Source organism: Meriones unguiculatus, chromosome 7 (genome assembly GCF_030254825.1).
Source record: "Meriones unguiculatus strain TT.TT164.6M chromosome 7, Bangor_MerUng_6.1, whole genome shotgun sequence".
Classification (NCBI taxonomy): Eukaryota; Metazoa; Chordata; class Mammalia; order Rodentia; family Muridae; genus Meriones; species Meriones unguiculatus.
This window is the reverse complement of record NC_083355.1, coordinates 62,579,340-62,590,413: the sequence shown is the minus strand read 5'-3', so window position 1 is coordinate 62,590,413 and position 11,074 is coordinate 62,579,340.

Here is an 11,074-nt window from a genome sequence, read left to right as displayed (position 1 = left end):
TTTAAAAAGATGCATGATGAAAGGCAAATACTTTGTGCACCAATCTAAAATTTTAATGAAAATGAAGGGATAGTTCCTTTGGGGGGAAAGACGTCATACACAATAATGATTTTTCTTTTACATAGTGTTCCGTCTCTAAGTATTTGCGTATTTTCTGAGGTTCGTCTTGCTAGTTATTGATTTATACCTTTCTTCCACTGTTGTCCGGTAAGATGATGAAATTATCACAGGTTTTTTTTGTGCGTTTGTAAAGACTGCTTGTAGCTGATAATTTGGCTAACTTTAGAGAAAGCTCTAATCACTGCTGAGAAGAATGTGTGTGTCCTCTCAGGAGTGGAACGTCCCGCATCTGTTAAGTCAGTATGGCTGTGATGTCTCCTTGCTGGGTTGTAGTTTGGAATGCCTATCTAGGTGTGAGAGTGGGATATGCTAAGGTCTCTCAGTGTTGCTGCATCAGGACCACTGGGGTCTCTTTTGTCTCTTAGTGTGTGTTTTGTGAAGCCTGAGATTCAGTACATATTAACAGATACATTCCCTGCATGAATTGTCCCTTTCTCCCTGGGTAACGGCCTTCCACACCTTTTCTGACTGGCTTTGGCTTGAAGTCTACTTGATCGGATATGAGGACAGCTGTTCCATCTTGTCTGCAGCTTCCATTTGTGTGGTAGGTTTATTTCCAACTTTGACTCTATAGTTAGTGAAATAAGGCCATTTATATTTAAGGATATTATTGGTAAGGTTTTGCTCTTTCTGATGATTTTGTTGGTTATTTCTCTGGTCCATTTGTTTATTAGTAGATCATTTTTCTCTCTCTCTCCTCCTGCTGGCATAGGATTTTTGCAGGTTTGTGACATTGAACATGACCGAGTCTTTCCTACTTCTCTTTTAATCTCTTCCCTGCAAGAAAAGCATTTTTTTTCCTGTTGTGATGGCTCATTTTACATTAACTTTGCACAAGCTATAGTCATCTGCAAGGAGAGAGCCTCAACTGAGAAAATGCCTCAGAAGATAGAGCTGGAAGCAGGCAAGCCTGTAGAGTATTTTCTTAATTAGTGACTGATGGCGAAGGGTCCGGCCCACTGCTGGATTCTGTGTAAAAGCATACTGAGCAGCCAGAATGCAGCAAGATCAAGGCAGTAAGCAGCAACCCTCCATGGCCTCTGCATCAGACCCTGTCTCCAGGTTCCTACCCTGTTCGAGTTGCTGTCCTGGTGTTCCTTACTGATAAACTGTGGTGTGGAAGCCAAATAAAGTCTTTCCTCCCCAACTTGCTTTTGGTCATGGTGTTCCGTCACAGTAATAGTAACCCTAACTAAGACAATACCTGTGTTTTTATAGATGAAACTCTTTTTCTTCTGTGTGTGGTGTTCCTTTAGAAATTTTCAGCACTGTTATTATTGCATTAACTTGTGTTTGTCTTCAAATATTCTTTTTTATTATCATTTATTACAATTTATTCAATTTGTATCCTGGCTGTGTCCCTCTCCCTTCTCCCCCTATGCTCCTCCCCTAGTCCACTGATAAGGGAGGTCCTCCTCCCCTTCTATTTGACCCTAGCCTATCAGGTCTCATCAGAACTGGTTGCACTGTATTCTTCTGTGGCCTGGCAAATATTCTTATCCACCCATAAATTTCTCCACTAAAATCACTCTGCGAGGTATCTTGGTTGACAGTTTCCTAGCTTTCAGGACTTGAAATATACCATTTTCACTTGAAGACTGTGTTATCAGATATCAGAGCAGTGACACCTGCTGATTCTCTCATTCCATCTGCTTGACCACTTTCCCCATCTTTCCACCAAGGGTTGCATCTGACTTTGGTGGTGAAGCTCATTTCCTGGAGGCAAAAATGGATGGATCGTCTCTTTTAGACCAAACCACTACTCTGTGTCTTTTAAGTGGAGAATTGAATCTACACCACTAATATTTAGAGTTGTTTTTGAAAGATGTGTATTATGCTTCCTGTCATTTTGTTGATTTGTAGTAGTTGGTGTTCTTATTGTCATCATTGGGTTCCCTACTGCTGGAACATGGTTTGTTCTTTACTGCAATTTCATGAATGTGTTTATCTTTCCTCCAGTCCAAAGGATTCCTTCACATATTTTCTGTAGAGCTAGCTTAAGGGTCATGAATTTCTTTTGCTTTTCTTACTTTGGAAAAATTTTTAATACTCCTTAAATTACAACAGAGAGTTTTGTTGGGTATAGTAAACTGGGTTGGCTGTTGCTCTCTTTCTGGGCTTGAAAAAGAATCAAAGTTTTTGATGAGAATTCTCCTCTTACTCTGATGATCTCACCACCACTCCACACTGTATATATGACTTGGTGCTTCTCTGTTACAAGTCTGGGTGTGTTTCATTTGTTCTGTGTGTTTATTATTTTAATTTTAACATGATGTGGGCAGGCTCTTTTCTGGTCTTGTCTATTAAGTTTTCTAAATGTTGCCTGGACAGACATCTCTTCTCCTAGATTTGGGAAACGTTCTGCTATGATTTTTTTTATGGGAAATGTTTTCTAAGCCTTTAGCATAAAATTGTTCTTTTTCTAAATCAGTGTGTCGTGTAGCAATTTCTTCCAAATTGTCATATTCCTTCTGGGAGAGAAGAAAGGCGGCTCATAAGAGCTTAGGCGAATTAACTCTTAGAGCTGATGAACCTTGCAAGATCCCAAGGTTCCTCTCCTGTGTGAGACAAGCGGTAACACCTGCTGGGTAAAGGCTGTTCCACTTCCTGTGCCTTGTACAGGGAGCTTCGGAGACTCAGCTTTCATGAGTCATTGCCCGTGTAGAATGGGCTTTCAGTGGTTCCGCTGCCTTTGAGTCATCAGTGTCCCCGTAAGTAACCCAGTAAGCTCACTGGCTCACTAAGCTAGACCGGGGTAGAATCGTTTCTTTGGTCTACAGTGCTCTATCTGAAGTAGATAGGCATGGATTCAAGTCTCCTTAGAAACAAATCACACAGTATGAATCACAGTTGTTTTTCTCGTGGTGCCCTACAGCTCTCAAATGTTTCATTCATATAGTTTTATTAATTTATCTTTGTGGTTAGCTGAATGTTCCAACTCCCCTATGTTGTGTTCAAGCCCTGATATTCTGTCTTCCCATAGATCCATCCTATCTTGGTCAATCTTTCCACAGAGGTTTTTATTTAACTTCTTGAATTTTTCATTTCCAGTTTGTTTGTTTTACTATTTTTATCTCTTTATTGAATTCTACTTTCATATTCCATATTGACTCCCTTTATTTCACTCAGCTTTGTTTTTGGTTATCTTGGGATTTATTCAGGAGTTTGTGTCCTTTTTTATTTCTTTGAATATATTTATTATCATTCTTTTCAATTCTTTGTCTGGGATTTTATCTAATTTTCTTTCATTGGGGGGCCATTAATGGGACTGATAATTTCTGGAGCAGTTATGTTGCCTGTGTGTGTGTGTGTGTGTGTGTGTGTGTGTGTTTGTACTGAGACTTGTACACCTGGAGTTCACTATTGGGTGAATTTTTAAATTATAATTATTTCAGTGAAACTGATTGCAATGTTCAAGATGGGTTCTGTTGTAGTAAGGCTGAGGCATCATCCTTCTCTGCCACCTTCTCTGAGGTGCTTAAGACACCAGACTCAATTTCTAATACTCCCTTAAGAGTATAATACTATCAAAAGTTAAGTGCATTATGAAAATCCAGTGTTAGTCAAGTCAAAACAGTTCCCTTTAAAGCACTTATCATTTTAAGATGTGAGTAAAGAGTGATAGATCTGTGTTCACTAAGAGCCTAATGTGGTGGTTCTCAACCTGTGGGTCTTTACCCTTTTGAAAGTTGAATGACCTTTTCACTGGGGTCACCTTAGAACATCAGAAAAACTCAGATATTTACATTGTGATTCATAACGATAGCAAAATTGCAATTATGAAATAGCAGCAAGAATAATTTTATAGTTGAGGGTTTCCACAACATGAGGAACTGTATCAAAGGGTCACAGCATTAAGAAGTTTACTCCAACGGTATGAGTGCGATGAAAAAGACTAAGACAGGTGAGCAGAGATTAGGGAAAGGTAACCAGAAGGTGGAAACAACAGGGGAAAACGGAGACATGAGAGGCAACTTTGAACAAAGGCTGAATAATGAGTGGGAGGTGAGGAAAGGCAATCAAATAGCCTAAAGCAATTCTAGCTCTTAGGAGGCTGAGACTGTGAACCCCACCAAACAGGCTAGCTCGTGTTCTGGGGGAAAGCTTATCGAAGGAAAAACAGAAAAGGAAAGACAAGTGAAAAATTAAAGAACCCCTCTGCCCCGGGAGGTAATGATAACAGGACGGAGCTGGCCTGTGACATTAGCAATAGATATTAAACAGATGAATAAATGAGAGAGCTGGATGGGAGATGCACACTCTGAATGGCCTGCTTCCTTGCTGCTCCAACTACAACCCCTTCTGTTCTTTCCACGACTCTCAAATGTTGGTCACACCCTTAAGCAGTCTTTCGCACAGATGGGCATCGTGAAAGGCATTGGGTTCTGAATGTAGTTCTCCATGGCAGGGATGGCAGGCAGTCTTTTGAGAGGCTGGATCACAAATGCTGACCTTATCTTTCTTTACAGGTTTCAAGTGCTAACCCTACCCACTGGGCAATCCTCCCTGATATCAGGTGCACCACCAGGAAGCTGTATCTATGTTTCCCCAAAGATGCTGGCTCTATCCAAGTTTCCCCCTCACTGAATATTGCACAGTTCTGGTTCAAAGTTTCTTCTCCATAATTTAGAGGTATCTGGCCAAGTTTTAGCCTAACATAATGACATTCACTCTGAGTTTCCTAAGTGTGCTGTTCACTGGGGGCCTAGGGCCAGCAGGGACCTTGTTAAAATAGTTTCCCAGTGTGAATCCTTTTACTTGTTTTCTTGTTTGTTTTTTAGTGACATCTTGTTGCTGCTCAGGTGGAATGCTGGGAAGAGAGTTTTTCATTAACAGCTCAAATTGTCTCCCTTCTTCCTGCTTTCGTCTTTTTTTCCCCTTCCTCCCTATGCAATGTCTGTTCCTGAGAGTGTAGAATTTCTGAGGCTGTCTTTCTCTGAGAAGGAAGAATGCCCTAGACCATACCAACCCCTCCAGAGTGGACTTGAGATTTTTTTTTTTTCTGTTTTGATTTGCAGTGTTTTCTTTTTTGCTCTGATATTCAAAGAGAGAGGTTTGACTGTCCCTCACCCACCTATTCTGATAGCTGTTAATCCAACTTTCCCCAGTGTATTCTCTAGAGATTGTAGCAGACTATGTTGGCTGTTATCTACTATCTGCAAAAAATCCCCAGCAGATGTTGCTAACAAAAGTAAAAATAAAAAGAAGAAAAATTCAAATGCCCTAAAATCATAAAAATAATTTCAAAAGGGAAAACAAATCTAGACATTTTACAGTATCTGGTTTAAAAACTTACTACAGGGCCAAGCATGACGGAACATGCCTGTAAAGCCAGCCCTTGGTAGACAAAGAGAGGGGATCACGATTAGGTTAGCTGGGGCCATGTAGTAAGACCCTGTCTTAAACACAAACACAAAGAAACAAAACCCACACTGCTATAGTAAACTAGGTAATTGAGAAAAGGGCCTCGGCCAGTCACCACCCTGAGTAAATGAAGCCAGACACAAAAGCACATGTACTAGCTACTTAAAACTATAGAACACACTGCTGCTTCTGTAACGTCACACAGACCTCAGTGGCTGCTTGGAGGTAGAAAGGCTGACAGCAGGTGTGGACTGCAGAGTGAGCAGAAAGGGGCAAGATTCAGCTATCCTGATTGCAGCAATTGTTTCAAAGGTCTGCATGTCCATCGAAACTCCTTAACTGTAGACCTACTGGGCTCTACAGTGGGTGGACTGTGTCTTCGGCAGCTTACAGCTCATACATCAAGCCACTACTCTAAGTTGTAAATAGGAAAGGAGCAAATTGTCAACATTTATATTTGAATGTTAAAAAAAAAAAGAAAGAAAGAAAAAGCCTATCTCCTTTAAGTTCATCTAACACAAGTCTGCAAAGGGATCCATGTCGTCTGTAGTCTTCAGCAGCAAATAATCTTTACAGTGAGCTTACACTCTTTTACTCCCAAACTCAGGAAAAACAGCTCTCCATTCTGAAATTAGCCAGACTTCATTGGGAGTTCTCACCTAATGGTGGTTAAGGCTTGTCCAAAACAAGCTTCCCTGGCTCAGGGCGGCAGAGATGGTCCTCAATGGCATTAATTCCCTCTAGCTTTCCCTCTCTCCACAGATGTCCTGATCGCTCCCCCTCTTTTTATCGGCTCCCCAAAGCCTAGTCTACCTACTCCCACTGGCGGTTTTCACTTCCAGCTCCTTTTCAACCCACGCCCATTTCCCCAAAAAAAGTTTCCTTTAGCTCAAACAGTAACCTACAGAAGCCCATTGCTTACTCAGCCCAATCACTTTTCAGCCTCAGCGCTGTATTTAACTCTGACGTTTTTGATGCTGGAATCTACCTAAGCGGATGAGAGCAGGAATACTGCCTCCGCCAATCCTCATAGCCTCGCCATAGTCCAAGGGAAATTACCTGCCCACCGGCCCACAGCCTCTGCTCACCTGGCTGCGTCAGGAGGCCCAGCCCTTCTCCCCGATGATGATGATGGTTCAGATACTCCACAGACTGTGTGGAGGCCAGGCCAAGGCGTGGGTCGGCTCTACCAGCTTTGCCTCGCGGTTCCAGCACCTAAGCTCCGAACATGCTCCACTCCCAACCCCTGCAACGGTGGATCCCCTCGGGCTCAGCGGCCAGAAAGCAGTTCCAGGCCCTGGCCCCAGCAGTTTAAACCCTTCATGAGGAGTCTCATTTCAACGGATGCTGGAAACAGGTCTCAAGAGGAGGGAGCTGATCAGACATCACCTACAACCGCTGCTTCTCCACGATGGCCAACTGCCCAGCGTAACAACCCATTTAAACACCTTCTTTCTTCATACCTTTAATAGAATGATGCTGGCATCTGACACAACCATCTGCTTTTAACGGAGTATGTCTATATTACCTGTCAGCGTGCCATCACCACGTTGCCACCATGAGCCCAACTTTAAAGAGACTTGAACTTTGAGATGTGAGATTCAAGTTCTCACGAACTCACAAAAGCTTAAATTCTGCAATGTTCAGTTTTCCTGCTATGATCCACGAAGTGGTAATTGGCCTTATCTATTAAAGCTGGGTGTGCAAATACTTAATATCCAGCAACTCTGCTAGGTACAGCAAGAAACACAGGTATAGATTTTTAGGAAAAGAGCAAATTGTAAACATTTGTATTTGAATGTTTTTTAAAAACTCCAGCCATTTTGTCTACATTGAAAATACCTCAAATGTTCATCAAGAGGTGCAGGGATAAAGACGGAGTAGAGACTGAGGGAATGTCCAACCTGAGACCCACGCCACTGCAGAGTTAACCACTGCCGCTATTAATGATACTCTGCTATGCTTACAGACAGAAGCCTAGCGTAACTGTCCTTTGAGAGGCTCACCCAGCAGTGGATCAAAAAAGATGCTGAGACTCACAGCCAAACATTAGGTGGAGTGCAAGGAGCCTTGTGGAAGAGTGGAGGTGGGGGTGCCTGGAGGGATCAGGAACTCCATAAGGAGACCAACAGGAGTCAAATAACCAGAGCCAGGGGGTGGGGTGTGCAGAGACTGAAGCACCAACACAGGACCATGCATGGACTAGACCTAGGCCCTTTACACAGACCTAGCCAATGGGCAGCTTAGTCTTCATATGGGTACTCTAGTAAGGGGAGATCTCCCCTTACTATACTCTATAGACTCTATAACCTGCTTTTTGATCACTTGCTCCAGGCAGGGCTGCCTCACCAGGCCACAGGGGAAGAGGACATCTGCAGTCCTGATGTGACTTGATGTGCTGGGGTGGGTTGGTGGGGGCGGCTCCCCTCTTTTGAGGAGTAGGGGAGAGGAGTAGAGGGAAGAGAGAGAGAGAGAGAGTAGAACTGGGAAGAAAGGAAGAAGGGAGTTATAACTGGGATGTAAAGTGACTAAATAAAAATCTTTGAAAAGCAAAATTCATAAAATGAGTGATCACAAAATGGAATAGTTTATACCAAGGAAAAGAATCACGTTCAGCTTTGGGGAGTAGGGACACAGGAGTCTCTCACACCTGCAATGAGTGGGGCAAAGAAGCTAGATACAGAATGTTCATGTTGTCTGAGTCCAACTTATAGAGTTCAAATCCCAGATCAGCATAAACTTTGCCACTTACAGATGCACACTCAATATGTCACAGGTAAACACATAAATATTCTCCACAGAAGTCCATGTAGCCTCTGTGCCAGCGAGTTTTATGTCTACTTGACACAAGCTAGAGTCTCTGGTGAGGAGAAAGGCTCTAGGTGATAGGGTTGGCTGCAGGCAAGCCTGTAGGGCATTTTTTAAATGAGTGATTGATGTGAGAGGTTGGCCCCTGGGCTGGTGGTCCTGGATTCTATAAGAAAGCAGGCTGAGCAAACCATAAGGAGCAAGCCAGCAACAGCACCCTTCCATGACCTCTGTATCAGATCCTGTCTCCAGGTTCCTGTCCTGACTTCCTTTCATGATGAGCAGTGGTTGCTTTCATCACAGCTATGTTTTATCACAGCAACAGAAATCTTTACTAAAATAGTAGTCATCTTGGGATAGGGAAAGTGATGTCAAATAAATGAGCAGCACCTTGGAGAACCTTGGGGAGGAGAGGGGTTGTAATGTTCTGTTATGAATCTAGTTGGTAGCTATTCGGTTTTTTTGTGAGTGGTAAGTAAGCTGTTGCATTCTGATTTCCTCACTTTGAAAGGAAGAAAATAAAAACCAGTTCAACAGAGGGTAAGTTGAAGTGCTTTGTTTAGGACGTGGCACTTAGACTCTCAAAAGTTTGTTGCCATTTTACCGTCTACCCACTCCAGATACACAAGTGACCTCAAAGTCATGACAGATGAGCACTTCTGAAGATCCTGTATGAGCTCTAGACACTGGAAGGAGGCTACACAAAATTGCCCAGTTGCTTGGAGAGAAGAATGTTCTGTCCTCTACAACTACATCGCCCAGAAACAAGCGTGAGCCCAAACATCCAAGCATTCTCTGGCATTCTCAGGACTTGAGGGAGAAACTTCCATTTCATAAAAGCAAGCAGTGTTCCTTCACCCTTATCCATAAGATGGGATAAAAATTTTATCTTGCACATTTGTTTTACCTCCTCACATGATATATCCAAACTGATGACTGAATGTCACAAATGAAAAGCACTCTGTAGAAAATGGCTCACCGTCTTGAGGTCTCGTTGCACTGGTCACATGAATCAAAATCTTTTGCCAATGCTCCATGAGGACAACTTCACTGTAGGCATGGAAGTAGTTCCTTTAGGACAACAATAAGTTACCTTTCTGTAATTATCATCTCAGCTTCCACACCTACGGTATGCAGATGTTCATACCACAAGCAAAAACAGTCTATGAGCCAAATACTATTATTTTCATTCAATAAGTAAGACATTGATATTCAAAGAGACATTTTACTGGAGGTCCCTAGCTAGTTCTGTCCTAGGAACCTCTATTAGAGGTTTGCTTTTACCAAAAGGAAGACAGAAAGGTAGGGGAGCTAGTTATTTTGTCTTAGAGACTTTCATATTGCTGAATATAATACAAAAGAAAGCCCTTAATTGAGGGCTTGCTTAGAGTTTCAGAGAGTGAGTCCATGACCATCATGGTGGAGAACATGACAGCAGGCAGGCAGGCAGGCACTGAAGCCATAGCTGAGAGCTCACATCTTATCCACAAGTTGGAGACAAACAGACAGAGAGAGGGAGGGAGAGACCGGGTGTTGCTTGGGCTTTTGAAACTTCAAAGCCCACTTCCAGTCAGACACTTTGTCCAACAAGGCAACATCTCCTAATCCTTCCCAAAACAGTCCTACTGAAACCAAGCATTTGAATACCTGAGCCTTTGGGGGCCATTCTCATTTAAACTACCACGGTGAGCCATTCTCATTTAAACTACCACAGTAATGTTAGTTATTGATCTAAAGTCTAAAGCCATTTCGTAGTCAATAATTGTGGAATTATGTTAAAGAGAAGAAATTTGACTCAGAAGAGCAGAATACAATTACATACACTAAAATTCCGTGACGTAGCCAAATCTTTGTCACTCACCAATGTCTACTGACCAGTTCTCTTGTCCTCTGCTTTTGGAGTGTCCTCTGGTTCATTCACAGGAAGTAAGGGTAGACTCAGCATAACATCTCAGCTTCCACGCCTCCAAAGTTCTCCAGGTAGAATTCAAAGCTCTTCATAATTAGAGTCTGCCCCAGGGTTAAAATGTTGGAAAAATAATGGTAGGTCTTTACTTCATATTCTGCACAAAAATTAATTTCAACTAGATGAAAGATTTTGTTTTGTGCGGTAAAGGCTTGTAAGCATTAAACCACAGAAATGAGGTTCTAATTCTATGCAGTTAAAATAAAATTTTGATGCAAATAAGAATGTGGTGAAAATCTATAATGCTGATGGCAGATGTGAAATCACGGATGAGAACTTGAGGTATAGTTCAGTGACAGATCACTTACCAAGCCTGCACAAGTCCCTAGGGTTAATTCCCAGCACCACAAAAATAATCCTGTAGATGAGCAATAGACAAATGCTCAAATACTCTCAGAGCTAAAAAAGGCGTGAACAGTCCACTCCACAAGGAAGAAATACCGTAGCCAGTAGAAGCGTATCCAACTCCACTAATACATAGAGAAATAGAAACTAAAACAATAATTGTAGTTTTTACTACCCGAACTGCAGTGAGTGATGCTGTATGTAAGGATTAGCAGTGATCATCAGCTTCACAGGATCCGGAGTCACAAAGGTAAAAAGCCTCAGGAGTTAACTGAGGCGGAAGAGCCATCTTAACTGTAGGTGGCATCATCCCCTGGGCTGAGTTAGATGAAAAAGCGAGCTGGTTGCTCTCTGCTGCTTGACTGCGGGTGCAGTGTGACTGAACAGTCAGCCTCCTGCTCCTGCCCAGATCACTCAGAGATTTTTAGCAGCACCCTTGCTAGATGTCAGGGGACAACGGACCTTAGGAGT